We start from the raw sequence: 16309 nt of genomic DNA, 5'->3' as shown, positions 1-16309 counted from the left end.
TCACACTAAGAGACACTTCCTCCTAAGAGACTTTTCCTAAAACAGGTCCTAACAATATGTTTTTGTATTTTCACTTATCTTAGGTTGACTTAAAGGGTTAGATGGTGCTAATGCTTCCTCACAGAAGCACACAATGGCAAATCAAACAATTGAACATATTAAGTAACCACCTTTCCAACACACTACCAATTCAAAATTCTCCATGCGAGCTGAACATTCCAATCTGTCTCTTGGCATTTCACAGATCAAGGGAGTAGGAAATTTAGTCCAGGGAACAGGGGTAGCCAGGAAATGTGGCAATTTCTGATATGTTATGAGGTCATGGGATCTATGCCAGAAGGCCAAGTGCACCTAAGGTGTTTGTTACAGTGAGGCAAAAAGATATTTCTGTATCTTGCTTTCTATAAAGACATGAGATTTGCAAGTATTGGGGGTCTAGTTGAAGACAAGGATTGTAGATGCGTCAGAAGGACATTGAAGTAAGCTCCTGCAGTAGGACAAACCAAAACAGTAACAGAGGGAGATAAGCAAATATTTCAGATGTCCTTTCCAGCATTGGTTTTCCCAGTCTTAGCCTGCAAAACTTGCTGTGTATGACCACATTTTCATGGCTCTGAATGTAAATGATATTAAAAAGGAGCAGCTTGTAAAAACTTCTTTGAAAGGACACATTTCAGCACTAATCTTTTACTTGATCAGCTAAAAATGGCAAGATACTGTCTTCAGGATTTCTGTCTTGCACTCATTTCTGAAATAGAAACAGAAACCGTAGCAACCTAACAGAACCTGGAAGCAATGCTAACAATTTAATTTGTTGTTTATCATGTTATGTCTGTAAGAAAACATTGCTAAAACCTTTCCAGTAAAAGAGATGTAAGTGAAGGGGTGGAGAAGAGAGAAATGTTATTTTCTGGGGAGAAGAGAGATTAATCTTGTTTGCAACTTACAGAACACGGCAGTGGATGGATCAAAGTTTATGTGTTTCACAATGCACAGAACACAGCAGTGGATGGATCAAAGTTTATGTGTTTCACAATGCAGTAGCTTTGAGGATGTTTTCCCCCCACATTTTATCTGCTTTACATTTTAATCCCACACATTTTTGTGCTCAGAACCCAAAAAGATCACCAAATCCTGGCATACATAAATTGCAGTGTGGCCAGCAGGTCAAGGGAGGTATTCTGCCCCTCTTGCTCTGATCTAGTCAGGCGCCATTGGGGGTGCTGCTCCCAGCTCTGATACCTCCAACAAAAGAAGGACATGAACCTGCTGGAGCAGGTCCACAGGGGGGTCATAAAGATGACCTGAGTGACGGAGCACCTTTCCCAAGAAAACCAGGGGGACAATTGGGACTGTTCAGCCTGCAGAAAAGAAGGCTCTGGGAAGATTTTATTGTGGCCTTTCATTACTTTGAGAGGGCTTAAAAGAAAGATGGAGACTAACATTTTAACAGGACCTATAGCAACAGGACAAGGGGCAGTGTTTTTAAACTAAAAGAGGGAAAATTTAGACTAGCCAGAAGGAAGAAATTTTTAATTATTAGGATATTGAAACACTGGAACAGAGAACAGTTTGCCTAAAGAGATGATAGATGCCCTAACCCTAGAAACATTCCAGGTAAGGTTGGACGTGAATTTGGGCAACATAATGTAGTTGATGTTTGCCCTGCTTATCAGAGGAAGGTTGGACTAGATGGCCTTTAAAAGTCCCTTCCACCACAATCTATTCTATGAATGTATGGGTTTGGGTTTTTTTTCTTTTTAAATATAAGGTGTTTTCTAGTTTCCTTTAAGGGCCAAATGTGAGATATCTATGATGGAGTGGTGGCAATTGTTCCCTTGCTGATAGCTGAGCTGCTTTGTCTTTTGGCAGTTCTGTCTGAAAAATCATTCTGCTGTATTGGGTTATTTGCTTTCACTTTCATCACTACTGTGAGGGGGTTTAGTGTACAATCAGAAGACAGTGCAATTGTGAGATCCAGAGATAATTTTGTTGGATTTCTTAGGTGCTTAAGTATAAGCTGAACTGTATGTTTCAGCTATCCATCTTTTGCACTACATTATTTTGAGTTTTGTAGTCAGCTGAGCATGTCAATAAGTCAGAAGAATCAGCATGTGAGATTCAGCAGTAGATCTGAAACAAAAATTGTAAGTAATAACTGAAAGGCTGCAACGGGAATCTTTCTGGGCTAGTATTTTAATATCTTGCTAATGTGGAAAACCTTGCTGTAAAAAAAAATCAAGCAACATTGTTATGCTAGATGAAAAGATATCTTTCAAAACATTTTCTTAAGGCCCTAATAGTCTGTCTTGACATTTAAAGCGTGTAATCTTTTAATATTTTGCTATTTCAAAATGTCTTTACTTTTTTAACTATTCATACCACTAACAGCAAAAGTAAAATTTTCAATGGCTTTTCTGAATTGCAATATTGGATATGCAATCAGGGAAGGATTTTAGGTAAAACTGATCAATTTCATACTTTTTAACTAAATAGCAAATCTGTTACTAAACATCCCTATGAGGAATTTAAACCTGTCTGCATGCTCTTTTCATGCAGACAATAGTGCAAACACATCCAGATTATGAAGGATTAATGCCAAGGACTGAAAAAAATTTCAAAAAATTATAAATTAGGCAGCTCTCAAGACAGTGTACAATTTTAACCTAAATCTGAACTGATTAAGGTCACTATACTGCTTACACATTCTAAATGGAAAACACAAATCAGACGGAAAATATTTTTTTACAAAGAGTTCATTCCAATTTTAAGGAAGACTTGAATGATCTGAAATTTCCAGTGGATGAGTCGCTGACATTGATAGAACAGCTGATGTAAATATTAATTTTATACCAGAGTTCTGAGAATATTTGAGACCTATTATTTTGGAGAGTTCTGTACATTTATGATGATGTCAGATGGCGATCAGAACATATGCCTACTTTTTTCCTGGCTATTTTTTAAAAAGTACATATTTAAATTAACTTTAGAATTTCCACTGATTTCAGCGGTACAGGAGCAGATAGCTAGGCTGAAAAACATAAATTGGAATTTAAAAAAAATAGTAAAGCAAGAAAAGGATCATAGACAAATGGTCTATGATAGCAAGATTCCTTTATAGAAATCTGTCTAAAATAGTGCAGTGCATACATATGAAAAATAATTAAGAGGTAATCTACTTGTTAACAACAGGGACTGAGCTAGAAGACTGGAAGGGTCCAGAACTGAGTGGTGTATGAATATCCTACCCCTTCTTTACTACTGAGAAATGCTGCAACACAGGGATGGGAAGATCAAAAAAACGACCACCTAATCCATGTTTTCCCAGATATTTGGTGCTTGATCCCCACAAAGAGACTGATGTGCACAAGAAAGGTAAGGTTAATCTTTCACTTCTCAGTGTCCAGGAGCCTCAGGCACTGGCAGTGCAGCACTGGCTGAGGGCTGAGGGTAACTCCTTCCCACTGCCTCTGTCTGCCAGCTGTTTCCTATCCTTGCTGGAAGCTATCATTCCCACAGCAGGGTCAGTGGAAGGAATTGCCTCACTTGCTTCAACCAGATACAGAGTCAACTACTTTATTTTACAGGGCCTTCAGAAGAAAATTCAACTTACGAAATGAGTTTTTCACTGACGTGGATGGGAACCGCTAAAAATGTCATCTCTGGGTTCATCTGCAAAGGGGCTTGTTTCCAGCAGAAATGTGATTTAAAAAAACTGCTTAAGGTTCAGACCGTGGGCATAACATAATGGGGCTTTTTCTGCAGTGACATTTGAGGGTGATCTTACTGGCAGCATCAGTCTCAGTGCGCATGTACTGTGAAAACCAGTGTAAAATGGCAAAAAAAAATCCTAAAAATCAAAGCCTTTTCTTTTTGGCTTTTCCAAATCTTTTCAAATCTTATTTCTTTTGGCTTTTTTTCCCTATTAGGAAAGGATAAATAATCTTTCAGAATATGTGAACCAAAAAAGGCACATAATGTAATAAAACCATGTCTTCAACTGAATAATACACAATCAGGCATCAAATAGTGCAGTGCTTGCACTAAGTTTCTTACTTCCATGATTAATTGTTTCTAGGAACATACTAGAACAATTATGAATTGTAACCTGTTATTTAGATTTATTAATCATTGCAATTTTCATGTTATTGTGCTACCAATATTCCTGATAATAAATATGTGTAGCATAATAAATTCCTGATCTTTAGAATGATCATTCAAGAGAAGACTCATGTCTAGAAGATTAATATTTTCATAAGGAGTAATACAATTTTATGCCTACAAAGACTAAATAGAAGGAAAAAAAAAAGGAAATGAGCTGCTAGCAAAAACCCATTGTGTGTATAAACCATGGGAGCAATGTGGCTCACAGTTCCTCACTCCAGTATTTCCATACTTTGACAGGGCATTTGTTTATACCTTTTTGAGTAGGTTTGGCCAATGTTGTTGCAAATGTTTGGTGGTAAAAACATTCCCAGTCTTGGGGGATTTTAATTTTTGTTTCTCATTTCTGTTTTTAAAAGTCAAGTAGTTTTTCCTTTTGGTGATCTGCAAAGTAAGAATTATAATTTATAAATTTTTTAATGTTATTTAAAGTGTACAGTACGTTGAAAGCATGGACATTTTCTAGGCAGCTTTCACTTTATTTCCAGAAAATCCCAGAATCCAAGCCCACCACAACACCTCAGTGATCAGGATCCTGCTGCTAAAAAAACATAAAAGAGGGTACTTGAAACACAATATATTTAAAAGGGTAGGAGAAGAGTTCTGGTGTGCAGTCTCTATTAGAGATTTATATTTTTTCCAGGTGTTCCTTGAGGACTGATGCAAAGCAGTGGTCTTAACCCATGCAGTAATCTGCATGGGATCTAGAGATCTGCACTAACAAACAAGTACTGTTATTGTATTTGCAAAGTTCATGATAATGCCTTTATAAAACAGGATGATTTTGTCCTTAAGTGAAATACTAGAAGCTTGTAAAACTACTGAATTTACCATGTAATGAAATTATTTCTCCAAACTTTATAAATGTAGCAACAAAATGATATCATGTAATAGGAATTACCAAACCCTAATTTTCTGTGTCCTCTTAAGTTTCGCTATCTTTAAAAGTTCACATCAGTGGAAAATGTGAATGACAAAGTGGAATTAGCATCAGAGTATGCCTAATTCATAATTACCTACTTTGTGCACAGCAACAATTTACAAGCCCTCTATTCACTGGCAGTTTGAAAAGAACTTTCAGATGGGATATTTGGTAAATTTCAATTACACTAGAAATGCCTTGGAGGGCCAGTTACATATTGTGGTATTTACACAGACATCAAAGATTTAGTTGTTTAGACAAGGAAAACTAAGGCCATCTGACTATTCAGAGTATTTAGGAAGAGTTCTGTTTATTCCAACCTAGAATTTTGCCAAGAATAGACGTCCCAGTTACAAAAAGCATAACCCCTTCTGATAATCCAGACTTCTACATTTATTATGTCCAAAAATTGAAGTCTTAAGAGATTTTTTCTTTTTCTTTTTTCTTTTTGTAACACACATACTTATAGATAGAAGAATATTGAAGAAAATCCGGCACTGTCATTTTTGCTGTAGTTTACAGGAACAGAAATTCATACATATCAGTGGAGTTCAGAACAAATTCAGGTAGCGTAAACCTTGGAAAATAAATAGGATTTAATATTTTTTGGACTGTTTTCATAATAATCTGAGTAATCCATTTTCTAAACTATGTGGATGAGTTGCATTTGAGTTTCAGAAGAGTCAGCAAACAGGCTTGGATTTGCCAGTAAATAAACTAAGTTAATAAGCTGTTAAATCAATGAAATTTTGCCAAAAAAAAAAAAAAAAAAAAAAAAAAAAAAAAAAAAAAAAGAAAAAAGTGAACAAAACCAAAAGTAAAAAGTTAGTCAGCCAGGTGTTAATTATTAATACACAAATATTGCATTCAAAATAGAGATTTCCATTGCAAAGTTTTTTGGCAAAAATCCATACCTTGCCTTTATTAGATGTCACATGCTTTCATCATCAGTATAGCTCAGTAATGTGAAAAATGGGTCATTACTACTTTCATTGTGACAGTCTGACCCTAAACCCTTAAAAATTGAGGAAAATACAATCTGAGCAGTAAAATAATCAAACCTCAGTCCTTCACAGGCATCTGTTTGTCCTTGCGATCGCATGCTAGATTCCTCTGTGGGCCTGCTTTTCTAAGGAAAGCCTCCTTTCACAACTAATATGAGCATGGGTGACTTTAGTTGCATTGTTATAAAAATACTAAATAGAAATAAATAAGCCATATCCCTTATTGTAGGTTAAGGGAAGGGTGCTATGAATCACATGATCTGTGATATCCAGGCATTTTGGACAGTACAGATGCTGAGTGAATGTATTTCTTGATTCTTAGTAACCCATATATTAACATGTTCTTTTCTGTGTAATGAAGTAGGCAAGAACCACAAGTACCCACATGTCACACAGTACAGATTTTCTTCTTCAGCTGGAAGAATGTCACTTAAGTTGATAAGTATATTTATTTTCTCAGAAGTCGCATCAAGAAGATACTTAATTTGAAATGTGCCGTTTCCATTAATATTTCTTTCAGAATAAATGTTTGCTAATATCAGGGATTAAACATTGGAAAGAATATAGAAGAATTTGATTCCTTGTGTTCCAGCAGCCTGTACTCCTTCATGAAGTTTTCTTATCTTTGGCTGATACAGTGGGAGCTCCCCCTTCATAAATATAAAATTTCCCAGAAAAGGAGTAAGAAAGTGGGAGAAATACAGCCAAAATGAGCTAGTTTTATTTTAGCTAAGTATATTAGGAAAATATTTTGTGGTATTTTCTTGGCCTTATTAAATAATCCAATACATTTTATTGACATTGAATGTTATACATTAGATCAGTATAGCTGCACTTTCAACAGAAATACTCTCAATTATTGCAGCTGATGCTCAATGGTCATGATCAATTAGCAGGGAATTAGCATACTAATTAGTACATTAACAGATGCTCTCAGTTGTACTGAACTAGGGATTCATAACAAAATAAAAGGGTATGTAGACTGATACATGGTCTGTATTGTCCCTTTGGTTTTTTTACTCCCACTGGTGTTTGCCCATAGCCACCTGTAGGGTCTTTGGCTTTTTTTCATGTAACTGTCATGTCCTTATTCACCTAGTGTGACTATTCTGTTATTTTGCTCTTCCCTTTTAAATTCACTTTATCTTCATGCACTTTCCTCTGAACTGTTTTCCTGTACATTCTTCTTGATCAGCAATGAAAACACCAAATATAAAAACACAAAGACAGTCATATCAAGTTTTTGATATACGCTCCGCTTAGGAGCAACACTCCATCTCTCAGTTTTGCAAAACTGGCAAAGATTTGATTTTTTCCAGACCAATGAACAGAGAAAGGTGTCACTGGGATCTGCATAACCAAGTAGATTCTTGGATAGATGAAGACCATGAAAACTTACCAGAAATAAGTACGTTATAGCTCCCTCTTCCATCAGTGATATTTCACCATTCTGCACTGTGGTATCTTTACAAACATGGTGAAATAAAGACTTAGTCTTTGAAGAACTCTGTGGTCAATGGGGTTGGCAAACTAAATCCTCAGAAAGACTTAATATCAATTTAATAAAAAAAAATGTGAGATAACATTAGCACTATCTTTTCATGTCACTATTCAGAAATGCTGGTACATGAAATCACAAGGCAAATTCTACAGCACAAACTCCAAATGAGGAAACAGCTAGTCATGAGGAGTTCCAGACTGCCTCAGTATTCTTTCTGTTCATCACTTTCCCATCTATTGTATAGAGGAATGAAGAAAGCAGATTTCAGAATCATGGAATAATTAAGGTTAGAAAAGATCTCCAAAATCATGGAGACCAAACAGTGCCATGTCAACTAAACTATAGCATTAAGAGCCACATCCAGCAGTTTCTTGAATATGTCCAGGAGTGGTGACTCCACCACTTCCATGGTCCATTTATTGTGATGCTTGACTACCCTTCAGTGAAGAAATTCTTCCTGATGTCCAACCTAAACCTCCCCTGGTACAGCTCAAGCCCATTTCCTCTCATTCTTTTACTTCTTGCCTGAGAGGAGAGGCTGACCCCCACCTGGCTACAGCCTCCTTTCAGAGAGCTGTAGAGAGTGATAAGATGTCCCCGGAGCCTCCTTTTATTCAGCATAAACATCCCCTGCTCCCTCAGCTGCTCCTCACAGGACTTGTACTCCAGACCCTTCACCAGCTCTGCTGCCCTTCTCTGGACTCACTCCAGCACCTCAAAGTCCTTCTTGTAGTGAAGGGCCCAGAACTGGACACAGCTCTCAAGGTGTGGCCTCACCAGTGCCATGTACAGGGGGACAATCACTGCCCTGGTCCTGCTGGCCACATTGTTGCTGACACAGGCCAGGATGCCATTGGCCTTCTTGGCCACCTGGGCACACACTGGCTCATGTTCAACCATCTGTCAAACAACACCCCCAGCTCCTGTTCTGCCTGGCTGCTGTCCAGCCACTCTGTCCCCAACCTGTAGCACTCCATGGGCATCTTTGTCCAAAGTGCAGGACCCGGCACCTGGCCTTGCTGAACCTCATACAAATGGCCTTGGCCCATGGATCCAGCCTGCCCAGATGCCTCAGCAGAGCCTTCCTGTCCTCCAAGAGATCAACACTCTCTCCTAACTAGGTGTTGTCTGTGAGCTTACAGAGGGTGCACTTGGTCCCCTCATCCAGATCATCAATAAAGAAATTAAACAGGACTGATCCCAGTAGTGCTGAGGCCTGGAAAATCCCACTAGTGACTGGCTGCCAGCTGGATGCAGCACCATTCACCACCATGAATTGTGTACCCATCTGTTCCTAAACCAATCCTAGTAGTTGTAGAATTTCACCCTAAGATAAAGAAATATGGCCTCTTCTATATTAATAGATATTTAAGGCAATAAAACCAATGAAAGAATTCTTCCTAGTGTTTTTGTATTAAGACCATAAATTCTGTTTGAACTAAAAGTGCAGCTTGCAGTTACTCTTGTAACTCTGTCCTTATTTAAACAGCTCATATAATAAAGAAATCCCTATGTCCTGACATATATCTCATAAGTCAGAGTTCCAGAGGGGCAAGGACTCAGTAAGGAGTAAGAAAGTTAAGAAACTTAAGAAACAAATATATGGGTAAGATCTAATTGCAAAAATATTACAGTAATGAAGCTTTCAAATTCTGTCTTCTGAGATAGGAGCAGAGTTGAATTCATCTGCTAAATGACCTAAAAAGAACTGTGAAATTCTTCCTGTCATAAATTTGTAAGGGTCTACACAATTTCATTATCTCACCCACTTCCTGTCAGTCTATGTGCAGTCTTTCTGATTTTCCTATTACACATCTTGGAAACTTTTTAGAACTTAAGATAAACAGTTAAGAACCTTGAGGAATTAATATAGGGTCACTGATAAAAAATAGGATGAAATTCCAGCTTTCAGCATAATTGAAAACCACTGAAAGTGCTCTGAGATTTTAAAGTGTCTCATTATTCTGCTGTGTCATTTTTGTTTGTTTTCCTCTTCTGAGCTTTGGCCAGGTCTTGAAGCAGAACAATCTTTTGTGGAACATAGCTTATGTTTATGACATATTTTATAAGGTGTAGTGAAGTGCATTATAATTATATGATTTGTCAAGTGAAAAATTTCAAAGCATGTAATTCTTGCTTGTTATTTCAAGTTCTGCAATTTAGACCATATGTGACCTAATAGCAGGGATTTAAGCTGAAATATCCACTTACTGTAGCCTATTTCTAATTAGTTTTGAGATGTGTTGAAATGTTAAGGAACATCACCATGCCCTGAAGAGATATAAAACAAGAAGCATTGCTTGCAATAGAAAATATCCAGCTTGCAAAAAAAAACCCAACAAACCTCAAACAAACAAAAAAACCACCCCCAAACAAATAAACAAACAAACAAGCAAAAACCCAATTAAAAAACAACCAAAGAAACCCCTCAAAAAACCATGGAGATTCCACCTCTCCCAGCAACAGCTCTCCTTTCAAAATATAGATAAGGTGAAGAATTTTCCAAAAGGTGAGTCTTCCACGTCTATAGGAATGACATTTAAAAGCTAGAGGAAAAGAATTTTCTAAAACAATGTTGATCAACAGCACATGAACAGTGCCAGAAAATTATTTTTAGGCCCATGAGTTTGCATAACTGGAGACCTATTAAAAATACCAATACTCTGAGCACAGATGAATATATGCTCTGAAAGAGAAACCTTGCTCTCTAGTAAGATTGTTTTATACTACTTTGGGATTGGAATGCTCTGTATTAAGCACATCTCTAGGGCATACATAAAGTGTTTGGGTTTTTTCAGCTGAATTTGGGACAGAAAAATAATTCTTAGATTGGCATGAGCACCTTAGGCTGTAGCAGTATTTTGTTCCCTGGCAATCTTCTTGCATGACTCTGCACATCTATGAACATTCAATCTTTATTTTGTTTCCTTTCATCCATTGGAATGAATATGCTTCCTATTGAAAACCTGAAGAATTAAAGATAAAGCAAAATGGAAATGTCACGGTTTTACAATAAACCATTGGTATGTTTTGCTATTGAAGGGAGATGGCAATTAGATATGAGGTATGATGGTATGTGATAGTAATTAGATGTCAGTTGTGGCTCTCAGAGATCTCTCCTGACCTAATTCTCTAGTGGTGTACTAGTTTGTTTGAAATTAGATTTTCTCAGAGAAATCGTGGCAAGTAAAAAATTCCAGGCAAGTAAAATTTTTTGTAATATTCCCCTACCAAAGACAAGAATAAAATGGCTTCTTCAAGACTGCTACAAGGCTTGAAGAAAAACCAAACCATAAATATCATATTTATGGATATGCAGCCTAATTCCTAGGATATTATGGAAGAAAAATAATCTGACTGATAACATGCCATCATTAATTACAAAAATGAGACTCACAAATTAGTTAAAATCACTGATGATAAATAGGAGCTCTGAGTGCAGGAAAGTCCAGTGTAACACTGAATCAGATGGACAGGCTGTGCCAAGGAGTGGAATTCCAGAGATTTCTGGAATTAATATTTCTTATCAGGCAGCTCTAGGCACCTTGCAGTTCACAGTGAATTTGTCTTTTTGAGGCAGGTTTCTGGGATGGAGATATCCCATATTGGAACATGCCCTGGTGTTCTTTGGTGTGAGTTTCTGACATGGATTTGTGAAAAAAAGTTTTGATGTGATCACAAGTATTAGTGATACAGATTATGCTATTAGTGTTGCTTCTTCTCTCTCTTGAGATACTATCTAGAATTTGTTTAAGTAATATGTAGCATAAGTAGGTCAAAACATGAAGCAAGAATATTTCCATTAAGTTTTTCTGAAATAATGGATTCGACCAGGTTTTCTCAGGAGACATTTGTATTTCTTTAATGTAATACTATATCTTACAAATATTTTATAAAGTACAGGTTCTATAAATTCAGTAGGAACTGAAAAACAAGAAGCAGCATCTGTTCTCAAAATTCCAAGCTTTTTTTTTTCATACAACACTTGATTCAGAATACCTTTCATTGAGCTTTTTTAATGACTAAATTTCCAGTATTTATTACAGTGATCCTTTGCATTTTCTGCAACTCTTTTTTTTTTTTTTTTTATTCCTACCTTTCTCAAAACCACATAGAGCAGGAGACAAGCAATTTTATGCTACTATGGTAATTTAGTTGACAATCAAACTACAGCAATCATAATGGATATACTACTATAATTATTCAAATAAATTTTATGTTGTTAACTCAGCAATCAAAGCCACTTTTGTGTCTTAAGGTTAATAAGAATGACCATGCAAGAATGCAGCTCACGGGAGTCTGTGCAATGTCTTATGACGGTATGTTCTTTCTCTTGTTTTAACGTTTGGTTTCTTGTCATTTTTCCCTGCAAGGCTGGCAGCAAATGTGGTGGAATTACACTGCAACACAAAACTAGTGGTGAAGTGTGAAACAACAGTTTTTCAGGTAAAAAAAAATCTAGTTAAACTGGTAGATTTCTCACAGAAAAATTTATATTTTTTATCTTGATTTTTCAGTCAACTTTTTTGAGGTAAAAGTAATTACACTGCATGACCTGATATACAGAAGAGTTAATGCAGTAAACAACACAGCAAAACAAGCCTTTCTAAAAACTCTTAACAAGTTTTTAGAAAGTTAACAAGTTAACAATAACTCTTTTATTGGCTTATGGGTAGTAATAACTTTACTGTGGAAACAGCTGACTTAGCAATTGCAAAATACATTCACACATTCTTTTGCTTGAAATGAGCGAGGTGGCCAGAATGCTTTTTGTATGTTTCTCTTAAGCTTGCCCAATGTCTGGCCTCAGCCTCATAAAACAGGGAAAAACAATAGTGAAAACAGGAATGAAACATGGGGTGATTGAATTAGCAGATGGAGAGTCTCAGAACTTCCTCTATGTAGCATGAAGTAGAGAAATAAAAAGTTAAATGCAAAATGGAAACAAAAGAGCACTGGAAAAAATTCTGCCCATTTAATGAAGGAATGAAGATTTTCCTTTAAAATATTGCACAAGACTTTTGAGCAAATGAGTTACTTTTGCTCTCTGGAGACTATTCTGAAGTGGAATCTCATGAAATTTTATTTGGATGCATCAATTTCTCAAAATTCAAAGGCTTTTTTGTTTTTAATTTCTAAATTTTAAACAAAACGATCATCACAGTTCATAAGGCAATGGCTCTCTACTTAAAAAATGTTATGCTAAAATATTGAATTGCTACTCTGGCTATTATTTGTAATTGTGTAGGCCACTGAAATCTTTTGTAATAAAATTATGATGGTTTTATCTGTTCAGTTGAATAAACAGTGCCAGGAAACACTCACAGTTGCTGATTGTCTATATAACTAAATTATGAGGAAGGTTCATGGCGCATTTTTGATCCACAATAGCTAGTTCACTTTCTGACAGCTCCTGGTGAGGCTCAGGGACTAGACAGACCAAGGATCATTCCAAACAGGTTGTTTGTATCCAGCTGCATAATTTCTCATAGGCAGTTTTGGACACAATGAGGCTAGCTGGCCTCGTTGCCAAAAGAACAATCCCAAGCATCTTGAATTTACTGCTATTGACAGAGAAATTCTGTCTATCCAATACTTTTTTGCCTATGAGATGAGTCCAAGACCAGCTGTTACCACAGGGATGATAGAAAGTGGCAGTTTTACAGATTTGCATTCTTGCCTTCATCCAGGTCTCTCTAAGAAGTGGAGTTTTCTGCCCCTACTCACACCAGTCCTGAGGTTTCACAGCTTTCCCACTTCAGGACTGGAGTTTGATTAAAAACTGTTTAAAATTACTTATTTGTAACTAGTAGTACAAAGCAATGTTACAACAATTTCCTTCTTGGAGAATTCTGCCAGTGCTATTGCACCAGCTATGTCCTTTAAATAAAAAGAATTTCTGTTAAGAAATGGACAAAATGTTCAAATGTACCATACCCTCACAAAACAACAGTGTACACCTTTGTTGACAATCAGTCAGTTTTGCACGTTCAGACACAAACTGAATGAAAAAAGCCACATCATCTTTTCAGAACAGCAGTAACAGCAGAGGTGCAGGATGTCTTCTTTTAGCAAGCAGCATTGGAACCCTTTGTTGTTTCTGGTTTGCCCTCCTCCTTCCTCAAGTCTGCAGTTTCTTACTCAAGGAAAACTGCTTTTTTTTTTCATAAGCCTTAAGCTTCTGAGTTCCCTTGCCACAAACCTTCTACAAGCAGGAGTAGGTGCTCAGCATTCTTTTATCAGTTACCTAGCCAGGACAAAATTACCTATTTGAGCAGCCTTTGTGGGTTGTAATCATGAGCTTTGTGTCTATAGAAAAATGCTCTGAGATCTTCTCTCCTGCTCCCAGCTAACCATGGAGAAAACACATTTGGGCATATGGATGGATATTTATCACTAATATTCCTCTATTTCATGGCCATAAGGCTGTCTGCTGAGTTCAGTCCAAATGTCTCTGCAAGAAAATCTTCTCAAAACAAAGAAAAACCCAAACATACTCAAGTAATGCTTCCTTAAAGTATTTTGTAAATGCTTCGCAAAGTGAAAGATTGGAGAATTTTATATTATTTTCAGCACTCTGTTGCCCAAAGGAAGCGGTGAAAACTCTATTATTCATCATCTTTAAACTGGAATGAATAAAGTGCCAAGAGATTATGTGTAGAGAACAGTTTAACTTTGAGAGTAGGATACAGTACATGAGCTTCTTCATTTCATATATCTAAAATTTTTGGCATAATTATTGACAAAAGTGATTTATTTGTAGAATATTAAAGTATTATTTTAAAAGATTCATTATTGCTTAGAGACTCCTGGAGTACTGAAGATAGGAATCTTGAAAATCATATGAAAAATAAAATTTAATTTGGAGCAAGAAAGAAAATCAATATATCTTACAGAAAGTTTAAAAAAAGTTGGTTTTGGTGCTCTCATAGGTATTCATGTTTGCTAAGAACTGTATTTCTTTCACATAAGTTTTGAGGGTATAAGATGAGAAAGATGATGGAAGAATGATTTCTCAGATGTTTTGTTGCTTGTAATTCATTATAGGCTAAAATAAGATATTTTTTGTGGTTTATGTGCAGGTTTTGTTATGAAAAAAAATGCAAAACGTGTACCTAGTTTTGTGTGCTAAAGGAATCTGGGCTGTGGCAGAAATCTTCTCTTGTAGTTGAAAGAGGTTAACTTGCACTTCAAGATAGCAGCTATGCCTAGGAAAAAATACAGACTGAAAACGAAACAGAAATACTGAAAGATCTGTAGCTATCAACAAGGAATACATTAAAAAAACCCCAAACACCTCATAGAAAATTAGTTCTAGAAGATCTATAATGCAGTAATGTAAGGTAAACTATATGAAGTCAATGAAAGGGAAGTTGTATTATTACTTTTAAAAAATTGGAATAAAGACTATATGGTTAGTCAAGAGGTTTTCAAACAGCACCTTGTGTACATCATAGTTACAATTTCAGACACTGAGGCTGCTTTCATCTGTAAATAGGATAATGAAAGCAAACTCCAGTAGGAAAAAATTTTAATACCGTCTGTCACCAGGTCCCTGAAATTACTTGGCTTGTATAGTGATGATTGTGTTACTCTGAATGTCATAGATTATTTTAGCTAGGGTTTTTGCTGCTATTTCATTATCATATATGTGTGTGTGAGTATGCCCAGCTGTTTCCTTGACAGAACACTTGCACAGCTGAAGTAAACACGTGAGCCAGCTCAAGGGAACATCACCTTAGCACCTGTCCTTTATATATTTCTGTTTGTACACATGAGTGTAGTTCCTCACTCTGCCTGTCACAAGTCAACATAAACAATCAAAGACAGAAGTGTCTGTTTTATAAGGTACACTGCATCTAGTGTGAAAGCCTCTCTTGCTCCCAGTCTTCTCATTTCACTTGCAGACCGAAGCTGAATACAATTTGAAGTATCTGTTTCTCTTCCTGCAAGCTGTGATGCATTATTTTTGCAAGAAAAATTAATGGTGATAGAATAACTACCTCTTCTATACCTTCTTAATGCAATATAGAGGAATGAACCATGTCACCTGAAGGCCAGTGGATGTGATATAGAGGCCACACACTGACCTACTTATAATTTTATAAATTATGAAAGACCAGAACATGAAATGAATGAGAATGTCACAAAATAAGTAATATAAAGTGATACTGGTTGGATTACAAACTTTAAATATGTCTGCATATAGCTGCTTATGAGAAGTAGGTTCATTTCGTACCTTTTGTGGATATAGTCTATTTGGACTTCAGCAGAACCTGTGACACTGTGTCCCACAGCATACTCCTGGAAAAGCTGAAAGGCCATGGCTCAAACAGGTCCATTCTTTGCTGGGTTAAGAAATGGCTGGATGGCCAGGCCCAACACCAGAGAGTGGTGTTGTACCCAGTGGCCAGACACTAGTGGTGTCCCCCAGGGATCAGTGCTGAGCCCAGTTCTGCTTATTATCTTTTTGATTTTCTGGATGAGGGGATTGAGTTTATCATTAGCAATTTTGCAGATGACAACAAGTTGCGGGGGTAGTGTTGATCTGCTGGAGGGTAGGAGGGTGATTGGGCATTGGAATGGGCTGCCCAGGGAGGCAGTGGAGCCTCTGTCCCTGAAGGTGTTTAAGCAAAATTGAATGTGGCACTCAGTGCCATGGTCTAGTTGACAAGGTGCTGTTAGGTCATAGTTTGGGCTTGATGGTCTCAAAGGTCT

Source organism: Onychostruthus taczanowskii, unplaced genomic scaffold, assembly GCF_017590055.1.
Source record: "Onychostruthus taczanowskii isolate IOZ18803 unplaced genomic scaffold, ASM1759005v1 scaffold33, whole genome shotgun sequence".
Classification (NCBI taxonomy): domain Eukaryota; kingdom Metazoa; phylum Chordata; class Aves; order Passeriformes; family Passeridae; genus Onychostruthus; species Onychostruthus taczanowskii.
Note: the sequence above shows the minus strand (reverse complement) of the source record.